The sequence below is a fragment of the Haliaeetus albicilla genome, chromosome 16 (assembly GCF_947461875.1).
Source record: "Haliaeetus albicilla chromosome 16, bHalAlb1.1, whole genome shotgun sequence".
Classification (NCBI taxonomy): Eukaryota; Metazoa; Chordata; class Aves; order Accipitriformes; family Accipitridae; genus Haliaeetus; species Haliaeetus albicilla.
The window spans coordinates 2,688,053-2,701,923 of record NC_091498.1 but is presented as its reverse complement, the minus strand read 5'-3'; the positions used below and the strand labels follow the sequence as shown (position 1 = coordinate 2,701,923).

The 13,871-nt window shown below is 49.6% G+C and overlaps 1 protein-coding gene across 6 annotated transcripts in view; it reads right to left on the bottom strand.

Moving 5' to 3' along the window:
* The window catches only part of NFYC (nuclear transcription factor Y subunit gamma), a 37,513-nt gene extending 23,959 nt beyond the window's left edge, over nucleotides 1-13,554 (bottom strand). Inside the window, exons 1-3 of one of the 6 annotated variants that reach the window (XM_069802940.1) lie at nucleotides 9,117-9,288; nucleotides 4,837-4,883; nucleotides 3,789-3,891 (exon numbers count right to left, since the gene is read on the bottom strand). The gene's annotated coding sequence lies outside the window, so the exon portion shown is untranslated. Of the gene's footprint in view, nucleotides 1-3,788; nucleotides 3,892-4,836; nucleotides 4,884-9,116; nucleotides 9,289-9,426; nucleotides 9,517-13,390 lie in introns of those variants that run through there. The other 5 variants (XM_069802938.1, XM_069802935.1, XM_069802936.1 and 2 more) reach the window with 5 other exon arrangements.
* Between the last annotated feature and the right edge of the window lie 317 nt (nucleotides 13,555-13,871).

Below are 13,871 nucleotides of genomic sequence, written 5' to 3'. Positions count from 1 at the left end.
CACCTCCACACTGACAGCGTTTAGAAGGCCCCCAGTCCCCGAAACCAACCCCCCCACAACTCTTCTTAAGATGCTGTTGGTTTTACAACATCCACTATCCCACAAAACTCACGAGTTAATTATTAGGAAGTAGTGTTACAGAAAAGGAGAAAACAAACAATGCAGTTCCTTTTTTTTTTTTTTTTTTTTAAATATACCATCTTTACCAGCAAAGAATAAAAACCAACACCACAGCACCTAGCAAAAACCCTGGAAGTCTGAAGAATTAAAAATAGATCCAGAGAGCTGAAAAGTGAGCATTTAGAATACACACTAATCCCAGCATTCTGTGATACTTCCAGTCTGATGCACTAACTCTCAAAACTGTAGCGTTCTGTTTTGGGAGCCTGTCCCTTGATTTAAAAGTAAAATGTGCAGAGCCACACTTGCATATCTAAAGAATGAGCTCTGTGTAGCAATAAGCGCCAGACACCTGATCCTGCCAGAATCAGAAGGAACAATCTAGCAACCAAGAACTAGTTTCACAAGAAGAATAAAAACGGTTTTATATGAATTTAGTAACACATTTCTTTAAATGTGAGCAAAGGAGGAGTCTTCGGTGTACGAGAGAAAGCCACATACCAGCACCCTTTGCGAGATGCTGCTCTCATTACTTCAATTAGAGCAATTTGCAGTATCGGAATATGAAATGCAGAATATACACAGAGTTTGAAGTGGACTACGACAGCAATCTTTGGTCTCGGCAGCAATGGTTGAAGGCATACTGAAAGCTTGCATCTGCTGCAGATCAACAGCACTTGTTTTCCATGACATTATGCCCTATGCTATCTTATTTTAAAACAAACCCTTGAGAAGTCATGTTAATGGTCTAAAACTGCTTCCACAGAGACATCATGCCTCAATTCACTGTACATTTTCTCTGCTTCAAGATCTACTCAAGTCAACATTGGTAATTTCAGGTGAGCCTCCTTTCATGAAATAAGATCAAAGTTATTTCCATTACAGTTCCAAACTACATGTTCACTAGACGGAGGCCAAGGAGCACAAGTGCATAGCATGGCTGGAAACACAAAGGTGCCAGAACCACAGCCAAGAATTACTTTTACTTGCTTTGGGGGGGTGGCAGTGGTGGTGTAAAAACAGTTCTTCACTGTGTTTGACATCGATGGTTTCTTCTCGTACCTCAATATTCAGGTCTTGTCTGCTCAATTATGCAAAATTTTAAAACCAGTAATGCAATTCAGAAACTTGACTCAGGTTGGCAGTTGCATTGGCACTGCAAGAGGACAGGTATTTCTTCCAAACCAGTGCCATGGACTTTGTGTCGTATCCGTTTTCTGCACCTCCTGCTCATTGCAGCTCTAGATTTGATTGGGAAAGCAGTAAGAGCTATTCAGACTCGCCAAGGGAACTCACCTGACTTCTGACACAGCAACAACAGAGAGCATGTGAAGAAGGTCTCCACACGGCTACCGGGAACACAATCTTAGATGGGCACACGACTAGTGTATCATCCTCTACAGAAGGTTTCCTAGGCATGAAACGAGGCACTGCAATTACAAGTCCCATCAAAACTGTACACAAACCCTGTCTCCATGGCACATTTCTGACCTGATGAAGGATTGGTAGCTGCCACCAGTGGCAAGAGCTGAACAAGCCAAGTCTGAAATCTTGCTAGAGAGGTCTAAAAAAATAAGATGTTGCCACAGCATGGCACAAAGCACTATGGCAGGCAGAAGAACCACTAAGATTTGTGCCTGACCCTGCCAAAGCGAAAGGAAAGACACAAGCTGTAGCATGCAAGGATCTGGGGTTATGACACACGTGCTTTTGGCTCTTGATGTTCTGAACAATTCTATGAGAAAAACCAGTGAACACGCGCCCTGGGAATGGGGCTTGGAGAGAGCCAGGTTGGCATGTGCTGCCATCACTACATGTGCCAAACGCCTTCCTAAAGGAGCCGCTTCAATGTACGCATCCAGTTGAGACTCATTTCCAGTTTTGGTATGTCAACAAGACTGCACAGAAAAGGCTTTCCTATAAAACCATACCCGAACAAGCGCCAGGGGGAGGAGGGGGAACACCACATTTAGAGAGATTTATACAATGGTTTTTTGGACACAAGATCAGCTTTTAACAAAGCCCAATCCTCCACATCATAATAGAAAGGAAGCAGGAACACTTTAAAGATGAAACACAATTGACTATATAATCCATAGCATTACATATACAGCACAGTTATTTCAGCACATCACAGCAGCAATGATGCTGTTCTTATTAAAGCATAAAAACATATATCATGATGTACAGGCCACAAATTATGAATAAAGTCATAGCTAAACCATAGGCCAAAATCAGAAATCTTAGACTTTAACACTAGATTTATTTATCCAAAATATATGGGAACTCTCTTCCATTTCCAGAAAACAGTGCTATAAAAATCTAACACAGCCTTTCAGGCAACAGAAAAAGGTGATGATCACAAACTTAGGGAAGTCTAAAGTTCTGCTCTTGATGAAAACGTAACCTTTCAACTTTTTCAAAACAATTTCAAGAGGCTTTCAGTAAAACCAACATAATTCAAAACACAAGCACTTCCTTGCAATGTACTATTATAAGAAACTTCTGCAATTTCTCAGTTTTATCCATCCCCTCTTGTGGTATTACATACACACAACCCTCTAAGCATATAGCTGGCACCGTAAGTGGTTGATTTCAGCTGCTGGGAGAATCATTCTAGGCTGTTGGATAAGGTACGTATTTGCAGATTTCTCTTGTTCGATAAAATTAAAACTGAATGTAAGTCAGGCTAGTTAAATGCTGCACTAAATTACCTGCGGAGGCTAGAGTACTTATTGCTAAAGGTTTTTAAGAGAAGGTTGCAAAATGGTGTTTGAGCTGATCTTGCCTTAGGGCAGAAAATAATAAACAAGATGACCTCTCCAGGTGCCTTCTAGCCCTTTTTTCTATGAATATTTAGCAGTAGATTATTCTCTCTTCAATGCACTGTTTGAACATTAGCTCCCTAATACCTCTAGCGCATTACTTCTGTTTTCATTCACGCGAGGCACAGCATGTGATTTAAGCCCAAATCAGTTACAAAGTCAGAGAGAGGGATCTGGATTACTGCTTCCAATAACACAGACAGCTCGTTAAACCAGCAAAGTTTGGCTTCAGCAGCTAGCAGGGCCAAATCTGCTTTGCACCACTCCCATTGCTGATCTGCTGCTAAGAGCATTGCAGTCGATGTTTTGCTGGATCACACACAGGCATGCCTCCTACTCTCCCCCTCTCCACCCCAGTACCTACAGCAGGAATTCTGCTCCTCCCTTCTCCCATCCCCAGACACTCGGCAGCTGGGTTTCGGCACACTGGGGCAAGAGCTGCCTCTCCACTACCCACTCAACGGGGAGAGAGCGCAAGCAGAAGAGCTGATCCCGGCTCCTCTGGAGGGGAGGTGGCAGGGCCAGAGTAACCACTCCAACTTCATTCATGCAAAGCAGAAATTGGCCAGAAAACCTTCCTGATGCTGAGTTTTTCATGAAGTTACAGCCCTGGTCTTGCAGAGAGCTGCATCAAACTGCAAGCAAGCCAGTACCTTTCACTGGGCACCGAGCTGGGAACGGCCTCGCAGGAAGGCATGTGCTACACGCTCAGCAGGAACGAGAACCGAGTCTCCAAAGCTGCTTCAGGGGAAGAGAATATCCTACAGCACAGACAATGCAAGGCAAAGGCGTTTTACTGAATGCACACGCAAGTGCCCAGAGAAACCATGTTGAGTTTTATACCTTAATACAGAAGACAGCGTGACCTAGCAGTTAGAGGCAATTGCTAGTGCAAGACAATGGTACGCTGCAGTCTCGAGCAGGCGATTGTCAGTTGGCTTTACTCCTTCAGGGGAAAAAAAAAATAATAAAAAAATCAGGAATAGTGCCTGCTTTTACAGAAGCATCGAGTTTCTATTCGCAATGCACTAAGTACCTAACAGCACTGCTAAAAGTCCTCCGTACAGCAGCAGCCCACATTAATTTGTGCACAGAAAAGACTGAAGATACACACAGACTATATTTAACGCTGGGCAGGGTTTTGGGAGTGCACACAAATACACTAAAGGCTGGTATCAGGAACCCACCAGAAGCACAGCATAGCACCAGAAACCATGCTGCAGAATCGAGAAGTGACCTTCCCACAGTGCAGCACCAAGTCAAAAATGAGGCTGCAAATATTAGAACACCACAAAAAATAGCACAGGACTAGTTTTTTCTAAAAAGGTAAAGCAAACAAAATAATCTGAACTGCTGTTTGTACTGGTTATTTTACTTTCCTTCCTTCTTTGAATGAAGGAGCACAAGGGTCACACTTGATATTTGGTGTTTCAACAGTTAAACATTATTAAATAGTGGCTCTTTGCAGTGCAATTTTGGCAGGCAAGCACACAGAGTAAGAAGTAGAGGAAGAAAATTCCCAGACAAATAACAACAAGTGTCTAAGATGAATTGTGCTGCCTCTCCAGCTCCTAAATTAAACACCCAGCAGAAATGGAAAAGCTCTTTTAAGTAAAGTGTGTTCAAGTTAGTCAAGTCTACTTCACAGGATAAAACAGTTGGCACACACCAAAACAATACGGCGTATCGTGTACCTCACCTTATAAACTTTAATCTCGACCAGCTTAGCATAAAATTGATGCTATGTATTGCAGCTTTATAAATTTAAAAGAAATTACAAGCTACACACCTCACAACACACTTCCCAGTCCTGCTGTACATGCATTTTATTCACTTCCCTTTAACAGTAGTAGCCTTAATGAGGATAACAAGAAAGAGTGAGCAAACTCACCTTCACAAAATTACATGGTCTCAGTCTTGAATAGTTGTGTGCTTGCACTTTTATAAAAAAAAAAAAATCTAGTGAGAAACATTCAGGCGGTGCCTTGCTCTCAGAGGCGGGAGGTATCTCACCCAGTCTTGTGCCATATGGGAATGAAATTTCACAACTGTAGTGACATCAAGTACTCACAAAACAAAAGTACTTGTCACATACCCTGAATGTATACAATAAACACAGCATATGGTATATTAATAAGTCACAGTTGAAACCTGAAAAAAAAATTTTCAGGACCATAGGAACTATTTTGGCACCAGCAGCGTTAACCAAGTGATAGGCTCAATTTATTCAGAAAGTGCTTCAAATATTTCAAAATCCAATTAGAGTTTTCAGCTTTGGTGATATCTGCTTGGCATCTATCAACCAGGCACCCATCGCAGAGACCACCTTGAACTGCTGTCCTCAACAGCTCACAAAAGCAAGAGGGATATTGCAAGAGGAGTCTGATCAGCATTTGGGTTGGTTTGCCCACTTCTCTTATTTTGTATTTTAGGCAGCAGAAGTTCTGATCATGCAACATACACGTTTACTGCTCTGGAATACAAGCACAAGCAAAATGCCCGTTAAGACAGTATGGATTAAACAGACATTCAGCCCGGAGATTATTTTTTTTGATGTTAGTTGATATTTTTGAATTATTTATAAATAATTCTGCATTAAATTAAGAATTTATATATAAAAAGTCCTATGAGTGCCCTCACGTTTTCTGATCCTTCTAATAGCCACACAATTTAACTGGCTAAAAATGCTAAATTGCGTTCTCGCTATTAACCTGCTGGTTACACCAGGACCCAGGCAGCAGCTGGAGCAGACAGACGTCATACGATCCTGTGCTAACACACAGATGCTGCAGCATATTTAGGGCAAAGTTATGCTTTAATTTTAATGCAGCCTTAGGTGTTGAGTGTTTCTTTGCTCTTCTGCTGCATTTTTAGGCTCAACCACCACCGTGCTGCTAGAGAAGGAAGAGGGGAAGGCAGAAAGAACAATTCAAACCACAGCAGGACAGCAGCAGATACAACCTAGAAACATGTGAATGACAAAATGAGTTATTCGCGAGAACTTGTGGCGGTTTTAAAGCAGAGTGAAAGACCATACCAGTCTGTAACTGGGCACGTCTTCTGCAAACCTTGTTATTCTGTGTAGAAAACTCAAATAAATGTACTGCTTTTCAGGGCCTGCAGGGTTATTTTTCTATAGGGATTATTCTAATAATCAATGTTCTTATTACTTTCTTTATTCACTTTTATAACTTAAATTATCAAATGGAATCTTGCAAAACTTAAAAATAATTACTGTCATAGAAACAACCATGAGCTTTTTGCCTCCTGAGATCAGCAGATCTTACTTAAATGAAGTACAACCTGTGCTGCTCAATAGGCAGACAGGATGGTCTAATCAGGCCTTTCTCTATTTTTTTTTTTTTTTCCCCAAAAAATCCTGTATAATAAACATGCAAATCCATACCCTTCTGGGTCACCTTCACTGAATTAAGAGAGACAACCGAAAGTGACCTGTTTTGATTTATCAGGAAGTGACCAAATAGCAGAGCAAGTTATAAACAGAGAAGGGAAGAAAATCCCCCCAACGAGATCGCAGCACATAGGAAATCTTAAGTTTTTGAGAACAAACCAAAAAAAACTTCCTGTAACTCCTGGGAAGCTTTGGCAGGTATCCTGAAGTTTGATCTTGTTGTCAGTGCCCCTTGTAACAGCTGCTACATTTTTTGACTCTCTGAAACATAAGGTAAACTGTCATCTTTATCAAAACATAATAATTAAAGAGTTTAAGTTAGCAACCATATAAATTTAATTCACTTACAACATGGGCAGATCGCTAAGCCCTGAAATTAAGAAACCGTTTCATGTGCCAACACTGTTAAAATACAGATATCACGCTACATTATATAAATGCAAAATACTAGTCCGATTAAAAAACCAAACCAAAAAAACCCCAACCAAACCCAAATACACTGTCTTGAAAGGTGACCTGCTGCAGGCATCCACCACCCCGCAAGCAAGGCACACAGGCATCCTCCTCCTCCCCCCAGCCACCAAGGTGCTCAACCCAGGGACAGCAATTTCCCACAATAAACTTGTCCTTTACACTTTTGCTTCTTGCACTGCCAGTTAAGTTAGTACAAAAAACAAGAATGGAAAAGTCCCTCAAACAAAAAGGCGAGCCTGTTTTCTGAGCCTGCATTTCTAGCAGGTAAAACTACTAGGAAAGCCCAGGGGACCTTTGGGGCAGAGGGGACACACAGCTAACTTCACTGAGCAGCATGAAGTCGGATCCAAGGACCTTCCTCTCCCTTACGGTGCTGCAACAAAAAGTTGGGAACTGGTGTAATTTGTGAATAAATCCCTTTAAAGTGCTACCAAAAGCTTTAGGTTTTGCCTGCTGCTCTTGACCTAGAAAGATCAAGCAGCACCTATCCCTTACACAGCTACAACCTCTTGCAAGCTTAAGCAATGAAATATGATAAACACTGGGTGTAACGAAGACTTCTGCAGGATTTCTTATTTCATCTTATGGTAGCTGCAGATTCCCTCGCATTCTGCCACCCCTTAAAAGCACGTAGCAGCTGAATACATCCTAATTTCAAGGCAAAAAACTTGAAATGTCTCATTCCTGCTTAAAGATGCTAACAATGACCTTCACACTCACAGTCAATCCCCCGACTGTGGCCAACAGCCTGCTACAGAAGTTACTGCTATTCCACTAACATGCCAGAGCAGCCACCATTATTAATAGATGACTTATGGTGACGTTTCTCATTCTGCCCCCTTCTTGGATTGAAACTAGTATGACATGCCAGACGCCACAGAAAGTTGAATAAGCTTTGCCTGAGACAAGGTGATGCTATTCACCCATCTTAATTTAAATTAAAATACCCAAAATAATACTTGAAGGCTGTAACAATTCAAAGACCATTCAGGTTGAAGTTCAACCCCAAGACGCAGTCCTTTGTCAGCAGCTGACGCCGACGTGCAGATCAGGCTGATGTGCCAGGGCCCACTTTTCTAACATCCCTATATAAATAAGTTGCACAATGTAATTACCTCTAATTTTCAAAACAGTATACTTTTAAGGCCAACAATTAGCAATCAGGAAAAAAAAAGAGCAGGACTGAGAACACTCGAGCCGTGTCACCCAGTTCACCCCTGAGAAGGCAAGGACGGTAACAGCAACATTTAGCATCTCTCAGTAGGAGCGGAGGAGAAGGAATGTCTGCAATGTGATTTGACTCCTCGCTGAAAACTAACTTTAATTCTAATCTACAAACTATTATCCATGTCCTCAATGACCTCGGCCACCGGGAGCAGCTTCATTTTCCCACTTTGATTCTTTTTTTTTTTTCCAGCGCAAAGTGCCGCAAACAAACTTTGTCCTTCATTCTCGAAACTCGGAGCCGTGGTATTTCAAGGTCACTCGTGCTAGTGAAGGAAGGCCTAGCTCCAGCAACTTTAGCTGCAGCACGGCTCTGACGGCGAGAGCCGTGCAAGAGCCCAGCCCAGCCGGAGTTCGGGGTGTCACCGGGAGAGCCGAGAAAGCCCTTTACGCTGGAAAAACTTCTAAGCTAAGACGCACTCTCACCCCGTTCCTGCGCCTGTCACCGCTGGGCTGCGGGGCTCCGATGACCTTCAGTGCTTATTTACAAATAAAAAGGAAAACAAAGGGCTGCTTATACTTGTCAGGAGTTTGGCTGGCGGTTTGGGGGTGATGGGGGTTCCGATGTCGTGTCCCCCCCCCCTTCCCAAGAGCCTCGTTTCCAACCGGTGCCCCCAGGCCAGCTCCCAGCCGGCTGGGCAGCCCCCGCCAAGGGCAGCCGGGGGAGACACCCCCCCCCGGCTCGGCGGCAGCCCCGGGGAGGGGGGGGGAAGTCGCTGCCATTTTGTGCCCCCCCCCCCCCCCCCCGCCGGTTACCGGCCCCGTGGAGGCACAGCCCCCCCCCCCCCCCCGCTAGGCGCGGTGCCCCCAGCCACCCCCGCCGCCCCGGGGGGCTCAGCCCCGGGCCCCAACAGCCGCCGCCCCCCCGGAGCCCCCGGGCTGCCCCCCCCGCCGCCTCCCCCTCCTCCCGCTTCACAAAGCGGGGATACCCCGAGGCCGGGCGGGCAGCCACCGCCACCGGGGCCCGCTCCCCCGTCACCGGGCCGGACCGCAGCCGCCCCGCCGCCCCCCCCACCCCCCCGCCCCAGCCAGCGCGGCTCCGACTGCCGCGATCAACTTACCGGGCCGCGGCCGCCGCAGGCCCTGCCCGCCGGTCGGGGGGCGGCTGCGGCGCGGACGCGGAAGCCCCCGGATCTCCCCGCCATCCCTTTGTCTTTGAGCTGACCCCTGCCTGCCGGGACTCCGCGTCCCCGCCGGACCGGGCCGCCGGCCCCTTTAACAACCGCCGCACAGCCTACCCTGCTGCGCCCGCCCGGCCCGCCCCTCCCTCGCCCATTGGCTGGACGCCGCCGGGGGTGGGCGCGGCCCCGAGCGTCCATTGGCCACCGCCGGCGGCGCAACCTCGCCGTCCACTTCCTGTTTTAAAGTTACCTTGAGAGGCGGCGCAGGGGTCAGAGCGGCGCCCGGCCGCCGCGCTCCCCACCCGCGGCCCCCTCCGCAGCGCGGCGGCCGGGCCCTCACCGCCCGCCCCGGCGGCTCCTATTGGTCGTTCGGCTCCTATTCAAACAGACGGAGGGGGGGGGTGGGTCGTGAGGCGACTGTCGATTGGCCCGCGCGCCTGTCACTCCAGCAGCAGCCCACCACCTCCCCTCCTCCTCCTCCTCCTCCTCCCCCGGCTCCGCCGCCGCGTCACGGGGCGCCGATCGCACCGGCGGGTCACGGGGCGACGCGCGGGCGCGGAGGGCGGCCGTGCAGGCCCGGACCGGGCCGGTGTCCCTCTCCCGGCGGCGAGAGAGGCCTTCCCGCCTGGGCCGTTAGAGCAGGGTCCGACCGGGAAAGGAGCGGAGAGCGATCGCCGGGCAAAGGCGCGGCCAGGACCGAGGCGTGAGACATCTCGCTCTCGGGTGCGCACGCAAAGAAGTGAAACGCGCGGGGTTCGGTTTGTCGGACGGAGGGTACCACCGTCTGACTCCTTGCCCAGACCCGTTCCCGGTCGGTCAAGTTGGTGAAGGGGGTGACCGAGCACCGGCCCCGGAGATGGGGACGGCGGAAGCGGCACCTTGGGGAACGGGAGCTGCCCCCGGGAGAGCTGCGGTTGGGGTCCGGTGGCACTTCCCACCGCCGATCCACCCAGAACGTCTGCGTGGCCGCGCAGCGACCCGGATCGAAGGCGCAAGGTGCGCTCGCGCTCCAGTGCGTCTGTAGGGACAAAAAAATAATCTGGGGGTTTGGGGGGGGGGGGGATTTTAAAAAAAAAAGACAGTCTGCTCTTCAGACAGGTAAAACCCTCCAATTTAGCAAGCCGCCGCCCAAACACACGCCTTCCTGGCGCAGACCCTGATCCCTCTCAGTAGGCCGAATACCTCCGACGTTCCTCCTTGCGGGACGCCTCGGGGAGTGAAGTGAGCACTGGCAGAGCTTTCACCTCTCGTACGCTGAAGATTCCCCTCAGCAGCTTCAACCACATGCACGACATCCCGCCAGCCTCGCTTCCCCCAGCACACGGTTCTCGGAGCCTCCGAAAACGCTTCGGTAGCTCTCGGATCGGACTGGAAGTTGGGAACGGTGTGTTTACGATATATTAACCTATGCGGACACAAGTTATCAACAATACCCGAATGGATTTCGAGCTGCATTCCAAGATACAATTTACTGCTTGAAAATAATGTGCTTACAGGATTATACAGAGAGCAGCAGAGGAAAAAATATTATGAAGCACAGCCAATGCTTTACTAGTCCTGCAGATTAAACTAGTTTGAATCAGATAGCAAGGAGAGATTAATTTAAAAATAGATCTTCCCGGTGATTTATTAAATATAATTGGGTAAAACATGTCTTAAAAAAACAAATACTACTACTTTGCAATGCTTTGTTCTCTTCCTGTGTCATTCCTCAGATGAGAGCTGCGGTATGCTTACTATTAGAGGTATGCAAGGTACTTTCAGGCGGTATGCAAAACAAACTCAGAACAGCCCACCACCTTTCCTTCAGAGAAGAGGAATGCCTCGCTGGTATTTCGAGTGGTAATGACTGCCCAAACACATCCCCACCTGCCTTCTCGCCGTGTAACATGACACCCTGTCACCTACGGACTGGACTGAGAGCCCCTCTCCTGCGTGCGGGCATGACCCAGCACAGCCACGGGAACAGCTACTGCTCTAATAATTCTTTGTGACAGTGAAAAAAAAAAATCAAATTAATTGTGGTAAGCCCTGCAGTAAAGGGTTTATTTCAATCACTGCAACTGTTCCTGCTCTGAAATCACTCAGGGCAGTTGAGCTAACACTCAGGAATTGCCAAAATTCCACTTGAAAGATTTAACTACAAAGCTACTGGGAAGACATAAGGAGAAAAGAATGCTCTTAACCCAGTGACTGTCATCTGTGGCTGCATTTTGCAGGTTGCGGCACTTCTAAGAAAGTGGCACTGCACATCATTCATGTATGGCATGAGAACATACACTGACAAACACGACTTATCTTTATAAAGTACAAAATAACAAGAGGGAACAGGTTGCCCATGCAGGATAAATGACTGGCTCAAGGTCACCCAGCCAACCTGCAGAGACCTGAAAACCGGCAGGATTACACCCGGTTCTCGCTCCTCGCTCAGAGTGAGCAGCTCTCTGTGCTGCGCAGGGGTTTCAAAGGTCTGACTCAAGGCACCATGTTTTGCTTTGACCAAGAACTCTGTGTTCACCCCAAAACGTGTCCGAATCCTCCACTCGGCATGGTCACAGCAGCCCAAAGGCCACAAGCCCCTGCATGAGCCAGCATCTCAAACGAGCCCTTGTAACAGTGACACAAAACCGAATGTGGTTATGACGGAGTGTGCGATGGCAGATGTGAGATTACATCAGGCTGTGACCACAATGACCAATGCCTAAGGGACTGTAAGCTGGGCCAAGGTAAGTTTAGGCTGATACCAGAGCATGGCTCAACTGAAGGCAAACCTAGTCCAAAAACATAACCTAATTTAAGAAGGGCACGGGTAAGCCTACACATGATGTTGCCAAGGGCAACAGCAGCAAACGATGTCTGATGACCCAGGAGGTCTATTTTCTGGATGTAGGACTAGAGGAAAAGGTAACCACATGCTTGCAACTGTTTGCTCTGCATTGCAAGTGAAGCCAGTTGAGACTTTCCTTTTAATTGCATGTACTCAGACAGCTATTGAGACAGACAAGAAGTATTTATTCATAAGTACGTGGAGAATACTTTACTCAACAGGTGTCTCAAAAGGCGATATGAAGTCACATTCCAGAAGAAGTAGCCAGCACTATCGTTTCTTCTTCTGTGAGCAATCTGAAGTTTGCCAGAGCTCCGGGTTCTGGAGCCAGCCCTAGGCCACAGCTCAACCAATACGAAGCGTAAGCCAGCCCTGCCACCAAAGAGCTGTCCTGCCACCCCGCTTGTCCTGTGCCCACCACTCAGCCCTGACCCCCCGAACACCTGCACAGCTAATGATGCGGCCAGAGAATGAACTGACCTGAATGAAATCCAGCCCAGCCAAAAAGAATTTGCTTTCATCCATGCCATAATCCTACTGCTGTTAATGTATAGTGCTTCACCAGTTACTGGGGGGGGCATCTCTTTCATTTTCTCAGCTCAAGAAAAAGCAGAATCTGGGGAGACCACATTTACATGCAGATATTTTTACAGCTTTCAGAGCCCTTGGGTTTCGAGTGAAGATTAAACAATCCATCAGGTATTGACCAGAGACCCACAACTCATCCCAACCGCTTCGGCTTGGGTCCTGCCCCTCTTCCCGCCAAGTGCTGGGGCAGGCTCTGGAGAAACCCTTTAAGGCTTAGGTCGGAAAAAAAACCCCCAAGATCGGTAAAATATAGCATCTCCTGAAGGTGAAACCGAACTCTCCCGTAGCAAATCCCCTGTCGGGGCCCGGCAGATCGGGCCTGCCGCCGCCAACGCCCGCTGGCTGCCCGGGATGGCACCGGCAGCCCCGGGAAGGCCTCCGCGCCCTGCCCTGCTCACCGGCCGTCAGGCAGCACCTGCCCCGAGCTCTGCCCGCCGGTCCCAGGCGCTCCACCAGCCCCGGGACCACACGGGCCTCGGTCGTGTCCCCCCCCGGCCGGGCCCGGCCGCCCCCCCAACCCCGGTGCCGCGCGGGGAAAACGGTTCGGTTTCCTGTCCTCTCCCCGGTCCGCTCCTCGGTATCCAATCAGCGCGCAGCCTCCCTCGCCCGCCTCCCCCGGCGCGGGCCAATCAGCGGGCGCGGTGCGGCTCTGCCAATCGGAGCGGAGCCGTTTTGGAGGGGGGAGGGGGGAAAGAGAGAGAGCACCCCTCGGGCCGCCCCCGCCCCGCGCCCCCTCACGGGCCGCCGACTTCCCCCCCCCCCCCGCCGCCGCGCTCCCGCCCGTTCCCCTCGCACTCACCGGGGCGGCCGACGCCGCGACCTCTGTCTCCGGCGCCCGAGCTGCCTCCGGCCCGGCTGGCAGAAAGCGGGAAGGAGGGGGAGGGGGGGCGGCCAGAGCAAGAGCGAGCGCCCAGCGGCCGAGAAACAAGATGGCGGCGGCTCCGTGAGGCGGCGGGGCGGCGGCTCCGCCCCTTTCCCCCCTGGGCCGGGGCACTGCGCAGGCGCATGACCCGGAGCTGATCTCGCGAGACCTCGGCTGAGGAGAGGCGGTGGAGGGGGGGGGTCTACCGGGCGGGGGGTCTCGGACAGGCCGGAGCGGGGGCCCAGGCCTCGGTGTGAGGGACCGCGGGTGCCGGCTGTCCTTCGAGAGGGAGCCGAGCTTCTGGGTGCAGCAGGGCCTGGCCCAGGTCGTTCCCGGCCTAGGCCTGTGCGGGTCTGGTGTCCAGCAGGGCTGAGGCCTTAGGCCGAGGTGGGCAGGCGTGGGGCAGTCCCCTGGGCAG